At 41.6% G+C, this 10,027-nt stretch overlaps 1 protein-coding gene across 1 annotated transcript in view; it reads left to right on the top strand.

Moving 5' to 3' along the window:
* SMPD3 (sphingomyelin phosphodiesterase 3) overlaps nucleotides 1-10,027 on the top strand; it is a 210,996-nt gene that overhangs the window by 6,070 nt on the left and 194,899 nt on the right. The window lies entirely within an intron of this gene.

Raw genomic sequence — 10,027 nt, 5'->3', positions numbered from 1 at the left:
TTCACAAGGCAGTAATGACAAAACGATTCTCCGTTATTGCCAACACCCACAACACCCTGATATGTTTCCAGATTGTCCATACATCGACTGTACATTGTCCAGGAGTGAGATGGGAGGCACGTCAATTTGACAAAATAAAAATATATAAACTTCATTAAACGATTGTTTTAACTTTCCCTAACTGTAATACAAGTTTTATCTTGAATCTGGTCGTGAAAAGCTGCATGTGTGTGAAGACACGGGGCTATTTTATGTCATTCCTTTTTCTTTTTTTTTGAAAATTTTATTGATTTTTGAAAACGAACATAAAAAAAGAAAACATAAAACATAAAACATCTTTTTGAAAGCAGCATAGTCCCAGGTTACATCTGTTCGTACAAACACACATTCAAGTTCATGCTCATTTTTATATTCCATTCCATATCTTATTACTATTCTACATTTTCAATATAGCTTCTCCCCTCTTTTAACTTTCTTAATTTTGCTTTATTTATTTCATCTCAATTCATTGTACTTTATATGTATTTTATGTCATTCTTAAAAGCTTTTCCCTTTTCCCTTGATAAAATGCAGCAAAAAATAAACACGGGATTAAGGCAGGAGGATCTGAGGTCCCATTAAATAATCATAATATTATGTCCTGATTCTTCCACGAGTTGTCATCTTGTCTGTTGTTCGTTTCTGGTTTTGATAATTGGATTGAATCCAGTTATTTATTATTCGGGATTTTTTTTTTCTTTATGTGTGATGTTGTACCCACCCTGAGTCTTTTGAGTTTGGGGTGGATCATAGATAAATAAATAAAAATAAAAATAATGCAAAGAGGTAGTAGTGTCTGTGAGTGAGTGGAGAGAGAGAAAATATTGTATACACTTTCTGGTTTCTTTAGCAAAAAGGAAAATTGATTAAGTCAGCCCAAATTGGCATGCACAGTAGGGTAGAGGTGTTTTGCTTTCTATCTGCTAAGTTCAGTATTTACTCACAAATAATATATGAAAGTGTGTGATTGGTGCGGATAAAGTTAGAAGCAACAATGGGAATCCCAATTTTCTAAAGTCCTTCTTTCCTTGCTTCTGACATGTTTACCTCCCTCAGTATTCTTTTATTTTTTTAAAAATGCATTTGTATTTTTTTGTTTTTTGTTTAAAAAGGAAGAGAAACGAGCAAAAAAGAAGGGACAAAGAGAAGGAATAAAAAGTAAAATACCAACAAATAAACATGGGATTTACACATGGAATCTTATAAAGTATAATGTTCCAGTGTATCATTAACAGATAGTGCATGCTGAATATAACCTATAATTTAAAAACAAACTACAAGCCACTGAAAAACCATGAATTCAGGAGTCAGCACAGTCCTCTCTTTATATTCCAAGCTGCAAGAAAAGACTTATTGATTTGCACTGATCTTCTATAAGTTGATTGCAACCCCAAAGAGAATGATTTCTGATTCATACTTTTGAGTATGACAAATAATTATAATAATTAAATTCAGGCAAGGAGAAGGATCACATTAACCACATATAATTTCTATTGCATTTTAATGCAAAAAAATAATAATAATAATCAAACTTGGTTCTTCTTGGTGCGCTACGTCTTATTTTAAAAGCCCTGTAATTTATAGGAAGGCAACTCCGACCACTTGTGAAACATATCTCTGCAATTGCTTTTCTGTTTCTCTTTGTGAGTGTCTAAATCTCCCTTGGAATTGCTGAAGGCAACAATGCTTGTAGAAGCCTTGTGATCATTTTCAAAAGCCTTGAATGACGGTGTGTATGAATTTTGATCAATGAGCCGTTATAGGAAAATGTATTTTATAAATTTTCTCTCCGTATGGACTGGTGCTAATCCAGATTTAAGTCATGCACAAATAGCTTCTGTATAAAACTGGAGAAAAAGACAGGAATCTGCAAGGTATGGCACATGATAAAGAAGCAAAACCAAGATAGTATTGAATTTATATTTTACCGACAGAGAAATAAAAGGAGACTATTTCAAGCTATTTAGCTCTGGTCAGCTAGCCATACGCTTTCTGGGATTGGAACTCAGGCTACTTGCATATTAGGTAGATGTATTAACCTCTAGGAGATGTGGTGGCTCAGTGGCTAAGACGCTGAGCTTGTCGATCAAGGTCAGCAGTTTGGCGGTTTGAATCCCTAGCGCTGCGTAATGGAGTGAGCTCCCGTTACTTGTTCCAGCTTCTGCTAACCTAGCAGTTCGAAAGCATGTAAAAAATGCAAGTAGAAAAATAGGGACCACTTTGGTGGGAAGGGAACAGCGTTCCGTGCGCCTTCAGCGTTTAGTCATGCGGGCCACGTGACCACGGACGGAGACGTCTTCGGACAGCGCTGGCTCTTCGGCTTTGTAACGGAGATGAGCACTGCCCTCTAGAGGTGGAAATGATGAGCATGTATGTGCGAGGGGAACCTTTACCTTCTATTAACTTTTAAGCCATGGGCTCTCCTCACTTTGATGGCCATACCAGGGGAGAGCTTAAGTGTTTTTTCTGGTGAAACTGATCTATTAGGGCAACTTGGTCTACCCAACTATGGGATGGAGCATATTGCTTCTGCTTTCACCTTTCAGCCCCAATCCAGGAGCCTTCGCAGGCAGTCACTTTCTTGACAAACTATAAAACCAAGATAGCTTCACAAATAAATATTGGGTGGAGGTCAAATATACCATCTTGGCTGGCATCTTTATTTTTTAGATGATATCCTGTGGACCCCCATAAGTTGCATGTGTGGTGCTCAACATTCCATGTAATATGCTGGCTCTCATATATTTGGGTCAGGATATTATTTGATTTTGATTTAATTGCAGGGCAGGGGTGTACAGTGTGGTGGAATGTAGTCTGGATTCCCAGGTTGTGGGGGGGGGTGGATTCCAAAGGAGCAAGAGACAACTCAGTTCAGATCGTTTGTGTGAGAGAAAGAGGGTGAAGACAGCTCCTCCCTATCAGTTCCCAGAATAGATGATTAATGGTGCAAGAAGTTGTTTTAGTTTGGCGAGGTTTCTGTTTATAGGTTTATAGGTGAAGAACCTTTAAGGAAATTGCTTAGAAGAACCTCATCATGTCTTCCTTGGTTTTAGGAGCCTGACATCAACCTTCCTCTGTCTTGATTTAAAGGTCACAAGGATCTGGTGACGGGAAGAACTGGGCACATTTGTTTAGAGCTGTTCTTTTCCATAAGGGGATCTTGTCCATCAACATTGTTTACAAAGGGCAATTGGCTCCAGGTACCAATTTCACACCTTAACCCATACAGAGTGGAAATTGTGGAAAAAAATTTTTAAGAGCAAACTATCTAAAAATATCTATTTTGCCCCAAATGGAAAAAAAAAACCCAGATGTACTTCTCCACATACTTTGGAGATTTCTGGGAGGACCACAAATGAGTGTTTGAGAGGTTGCCTATGTAGCTCAGATCAGGTATTCAATCTTGGCCACTTTAAGACTTATGGACTTCAACTCCCAGAATCCTGGGAGTTGAAGTCCATAAATCTGAAATTGGCCAAGCTTGGACACTCCTGTCTTAGGTCATTGTGGGGACCCAGCCACAGTGGTTTAATAATTACAGTTCATACTAACATATTATCATGCAAATGCATTGTGTAAATCCCACCAAAATGCTTTATTCAATAAACTCTCATTAAGGAAACAGGGATTGATGAAATGCATGGCCACACTCTGTTGTCATGTAACACATCTGGTGAGAAAAAGGAATTTGCATTTCTTCTGGCTAAAAGTCCTAGCCTTGCTATATTTTCTTCTATTCCTCTGAGAGTTGGAAAATCACAGTTTGTTGAAATTCTTTAGCGCCGCTGCGTTAGCTACCTCACATTTTATGTCATAGGTCACATTGAAAAACGGGTTCCAGACTTTGTGTCCAGCAAAACTCTGTGGGGAATTACGAATGACATCAGCAATCACATCTGAGGCAAAAACCAAGCTGTCATTCCCCCCATCCACCCCCAGCTGCTTTCTCAGTGAAAATTGCTTTTCCCTGAATATATATACCTTCAATCTCTGGAAAATGATTGAATGCATTTGCTATTCAAGCAATTCTCTAGAGCAATGGTCACCGACCAGTGGGCCAGGGGCCACTGGTGGTCTGAGAGGAAATGTTGGTGGTCTGCAGAGAAATGTCACCCCCAAAGCAACTAATCCAGGCTGGGTAGGAGCACAAGACTGCACTGCCCACATGGCCCTCAGGAACACAAGGCTTGTGTCGCTTGCATTGCAAACAACATGAGGTAGTAAGGGGAGGGGGGAAAAGGGCGGAGGGAGGAAAGGGCAGAAGGGGGGAACTTGCCCCACTCACCCCACCTGCCTGGCCTGGCCACTAGGCTGCTTCTTTCTGCTTGTTTCTTCTTCTGCTTTTGGCTGCACGCAAGGAAAACAGTAAGAGTCTTTCTTTCTCTCCCCCAGACTCTGCCAGAAATGAGTCTTTGGGACCCTGCAAGGCCTCCTGCTCCAAGAGGCTGCACCAGCATGACAAGTCTCACAAAGACTAATTTCTCGTGGAGTTTGGAGGAGAGAAAGAAAGGCTTCTGCTGCTTCTGCTGCTTTCCTTGCATGAAGCCAAAAGTCTCTCTCCCCTGAGAATGGAGCTGGAGACGGTATCCTGCGATCGATAGGAAAACAGGGTGGGAAATTTTCCTGCAGACTTTTTGGGGGGATTTTCCCAGGGGCTCTGGTCCATGGGATTTAAAATTATGAGTATGGTGGTCCCCGAGGTCCAAAAGATTGGTGACCCCTGGTCAAGAGTCTTTTTAAAAACATACATGCAGTATTTTTATTTTTCAAAGAAACATGTAAGTCATGTTTAGCATCTGTAAAATCATCATCATCATCATCATCAATCATCAATCATCACCATCATCATCCTAAATTATTTTCCACGTTTCTCTGAAAAAAAGTGGGGCAAATAGGAACCTCTGTGTCAAATGTGAAGAATCAGGACCACCTATTAAGTTCCAGTTAAGGTGACTTATTGCTCATGCAATAAATCATCTTCATTCACAAGAATCATCACAACATTGACAAGAAACTCACCAACGAATGGTCAACACTAAATCAGTCCTAGATAAGAGTCAATGGAATTCAAGAAGGACTGGACTTGGATCGTTTGTGGTGATGTAACAACTCCAGGCGGATTCCTCTCTTGACTCCACCTTCAGTTTCTGCTTCTCCTTCTCCTACACTCTACTCATTTCATCAGCATAGAAAGAATCCTGTAATGGGATTGATAGATGCTGATATTTTCCTGCATGGGGTCTTCAATTATATAAAAATGGATGGGCCTTCTATTATGTGTTGACACACATAAAAAGGAGGTGGGACTTGGTTCATGTGGCCACGACTGCCATCTTGTCCTTGCTGTTTTGTTGGAGAGTGGTAAACAGGAAGAGAAAGGGGAGGGAAGAAGTGAGGGAAGAAGGAAGGAAGGAAGGAAGGAAGGAAGGAAGGAAGGAAGGAAGGAAGGAAGGATGGGAGGGAGGGAGGGAGGGAGGGAGGGAGGAAGGGAGGAACTGTGTCTTCCCCTTGCAGACATTTCTAACATTTGGATTGAGTAGTAGACCCAGGATTTCTGTATGCTACCTGGACATGCTATCAAGCCTCAGGGAAATCAGAAAATCCAGGCAGTTCAAATGAGTATAAAGATTTATTGCAAACTTAAGCTCTCTACAAGAATCTGGACTACTAACAGTCAAATCAAAGGAATTCAAGGAAGGCTGGGTTTAGATCTCTTGTGGGCACGAAGGGACTCACAACTGATGACACATTTGACCCCTCCCTCGGGCCAGTCTGGGCATCTCCTACAGTTGCTTTCCATGAGATGGGCAGCCATATTAATTTGATAAACAAACAGATAAACCAGATTCCATTTTAGCTCATGGAATCAGATTTGCCTGGGACGGATCTCCATAAAATTTAACTACCACAGACAGGTGTACTTCAGGGTGATAGGAAGCGTTCAATTGTAAACAGTGAAAGGGAATACAGTACCTGTTCAAACAAAAGCTATTTCTAGCAGGCTGCTGAAGTCATGGAAATACAATCAGATAGTGGCAAAGCTGCATGTTGGAAAAAGGATTGGAGGCCAGACTCAAAACTGAATGGAGGCGAAAAACAGAAAGGAACAGGATTCTGACCAACAGTTGCACAAGGAAACACGGGGGGAGAGTAATACAAGATGGATGAACTCATGCCATGCTGGGAGGTGTTTTCCGAGGCATAGACCTGGCCAAGATGCACACTGAATTAGATTTAACCTACATTTCAATTGCATTAAGCTATGGAAGATATACTCAGTTCAGGCAGTTGTATATTTAATAGATTATTTACATGCCGAATAATCGAATATACCGAAATTGCATTAACTTTATGATAGACATAGAATGCCAGTATATTTCATTATTACCTCATTCTGTCATTTGAATCATGGCTGTTTGGAGGCAACTGTGGGCACAGCAGCCCTCAGGTGACTAGACAAACTGTTTCTGGAAGTTCCACTATACAGGCCCACCAATGTTAAATATTCTTATTAAAATGAAAGGTTGATTGCTCCTGTAGTCCCCTCACAGGCAGGACAAAAGAGACAAACGGTAGGACTAGAGACAAAATGAACAGGGTCCCTTCTCATCTCTTCTTTGCACAGATCTATTTTCTTCCAATGGTACTTCCCATTTCCTTCCTTCCTTTCTCCTTCCCTCCATTTTCCTTCCTTCCTTTCTCCCTCCCTCCATTTTCCTTCCTTTCTTCCCCACTCCCTCCATTTTCCTTCCTTCCTTTCTCCCTCATTTCGTTTTCCTCCCTCCCTTCCTTTTCCTCCCTCCCTCCATTTTTCTTCCTTCCTTCCTTTCTCCTTCCCTCCTTCCCTTTTTCTTCCTCCCTCCCCTCTCTCCCTCCGTTCATTTTCCTTCCTTCTTTCCTTCTTCCATTTTCCTTCTTTCCTCCCTTCCTCCCTCCCTACACACACACACACACACACACACAAATGGTGACCCTCTCCTTTCTGTGGCCCTCAGAGCCTCACACCCAGAACCATAATCGTGAAAACCACGATGCCAGTTTCTTGACATTTGACTGAATGGCACAGAAGCGTAGCATAAGCTCTAAAACAGCCATATTTATTTATTTTTTTAAAAAACCACTCAAATCCTTAGATAAACTCAGCTCCACCCATATGTGGGATGCGGTTCCATCTACTTTACGGTCTGCTTAAATGTAAATTATGTAGTCAGGAAGATTTATCTGTATATTTAACTACTGTAACATTCTCTAGAAATAAAGTTCCAGATATGGAGAAGGGTGCTGTGTCCAAGGCTGGGTTAGGAGGAGGCAAGAGGGTATTTGTGCGTTCGTTTTGGCTTCTGTAATGTCCTTCGCCATAAATCTCTTCAGTAGGTAAACAGAGATGACACACCGCCTGATTACTGTAACTCAAGGAGAGGCTGTTTGCCACGTGAGATTTGTCAAAGGGTTGTTGTGCGTTCTGCATCTGTGGGAGCAGCCCAAGAAGAGAAAGCCAGAAGGACCCCCCCCACAAACCCACTCAAAGGATGGTCAAAAGGCATGAAACAACTCCATGTGAGAAGTAGCCGGGAAGAACCAAGAACCCAAAGCCAAAGAAATGCAAGTCACGAAGAAGACAAGTTGCCTCCAAGAAGGAGAAGCCTGGGAGATGATTAATTAGAGGAACTTCTGCCTCTAATTAATCTTCTAACTCAAGAACTTGCAAAGATTTCCACCACAGACCAGCTCATCTTAACTATGTTCTTGTTGCAGGACTTGGCTCATTAATCGGGGTAGAATCTAACTCTGTCGTATTAGAGTCAACACCTACTTTGGCCAAGTCAAACTCAGCAATTGCCTCAGGTACAGATAATCTTCGGTTTATGACCACCATCGAGGGCAGAATTACGGTTGCTAAGCAAGGCCACTTGCACCTGATTTTATGAGGGAGGGTTTTTTTTGCCATGGTTGTTAAATGAACCACTGCAGTTGAGAAGTAAATCGTGGTTGTTAAAAGAATCTGTTTTCGCTCATTGACTGTGTTTGTTGGGTGTTTGGGAAGGTCCCAAATGATAATCACATGTCCCTGGGATGCTGCAACACTTTTGTAAATACATGCCGGTTTGCCAACTGCCTGAATTTTCATCAAGTGCCCAATGTGGAAGCTGCAACAATCATAAATGCAAGACCAGGTCATAAGTACCTTTTGCAGTTGCTGTTGCAACTTCGAACAACCACTATACAAATAGTTGTAAGTCAAGGACAGCTTGTACTTGGCAGCAACCCACAGTGGGTCCATGACAATTGGCCACAGCCAAGTCACCACGGCCAACTTACTATGGCCAACTTGCCGTGGGACAGCTTGCTGCGGGACAAGAGCTAATACCAAAGAAATGGTAAAATAGAATCATTTCTATTTTATAATCAATGAGCCCTGGTGGTGCAGTGGTTAGAGTGCAGTACTGCAGGCTACTTCTGCTGCCTGCCTGTAATTTGGCAGTTCAAATCTCACCAGGCGCAAGATTGACTCAGCCTTCCATCCTTCTGAGATGGGTAAAATGAGGAGCCAAATTGTTGGGGACAGTATGCTGACTCTGCAAACCGCTTAGAGAGAGCACTGTGAAGCGGCATATAAGTCTAAGTGCTATAGCTATTGCCCTTCTTTCTGTTGATCATCCGTCTGTCTATCCATCCATGATGTGTAGTGGTTAGAATGCAGCATTGCAGGCTAACTCTGCCCACTGACAGCATTTCGATCCTAACTGGCTCCAGGTTGACTCAGCCTTCCATCCTTCCAAGGTGGGTAAAATGAGGGCCCAGATTGTTGAGGGTGATAGGCTGACTCTGTAAACTGCTTAGAGAGAGCTGTAAAGCACTGTGAAGCAGTATATAAGTCTAAGGGCTATTGCTATTAAGGAAAGGGTGCAAAAGGAGGGAGAAATGAAATGAGTATGACAAAAATTAAAATAATCTTTTATTTATTTTAAATCATTGAATTATTAAATTGTCCCGTGGCGAGTTATCCTGCGGTGAATTGACCATGGTGAGTTGTCTCGTTCCTCCCACAGCTCCTCATATATAATTTGGCAGCCCACCAGGTTCTGCGGTCCAATTTCAGAAGCTAGGGACTTCACAAGCCACAGAGTTCCTGTGTCCTGTTGGTGAACTTTCCAGTAGCTTTTGGTGGGCCCCTTTGATGCTGAATTGGGCTGGTCCTTTATGTCGATTGAGCCTCAGAACAGTTCTTATGCTCATTATTCTAGCATCCTGTCCAGAAAGATAGTTGGTTGCACTGTGACAGAAGTTACAGAGTCCAGCCTTGTGAAGAATGGCTGGGAAAAAAAAAGACACAACTCTCTGCCAATCAGTAAAGCTGTCTTTCTCACCTTCTTTGGGAATTCTGGGAGTTGTAGTTCCAAGGCATCTGGAAGGTGCCAGGTTGAGAAAGTCTCTAGAATTTGACACCACAGGGTAAGATAGACTTAATTTTTTCCCCCCCAATGTGACATTCTGAAATGAGATATGCTGGTTATCCTAAATTCATAGTCCTCGGAGAATTTGTTCTACTGCAAGCAGAAAAAAAATACTTTCATTGAGCTAAGGGTAAAGATAAATTACTATCATTAAAAAAAAAGGCTCCGAGGAGGTTGGTAATAATTTAAAGATTGTGGTAGCACACCAGAAACATACCAAGCAAACGTGGTCTTTGATATGGTGTAGCAAGCAGGAGGTTTTTGGTCTTTGAAACCATCAAATCTTCACAAGTGGCAAGAGAGGTTTTCTTAAAAGGAACGAAGTCCAATCTTTAAAGTCCACAAATTTGCATGTTGGAAGTATGAATTAAACTAGCTCTATGCTTGTGCTTTGCTACGAAACTACATGGTCGAGCTTAGTTTTTTGGGAGGAAAATACAGGGGAAAAATTCTGCCTCTGCCTGCCAATATACATCGGTATTCATCCTGTCAGTCTGTGAGAGAGTTGAGGGGTGCTTGGAAACTGAAACAGT

The sequence above is a fragment of the Pseudonaja textilis genome, chromosome 11 (genome assembly GCF_049901715.1).
Source record: "Pseudonaja textilis isolate UNSWEBS1 chromosome 11, rPseTex1.2, whole genome shotgun sequence".
Classification (NCBI taxonomy): domain Eukaryota; kingdom Metazoa; phylum Chordata; class Lepidosauria; order Squamata; family Elapidae; genus Pseudonaja; species Pseudonaja textilis.
This window is presented reverse-complemented; position numbering and strand designations above follow the sequence as displayed.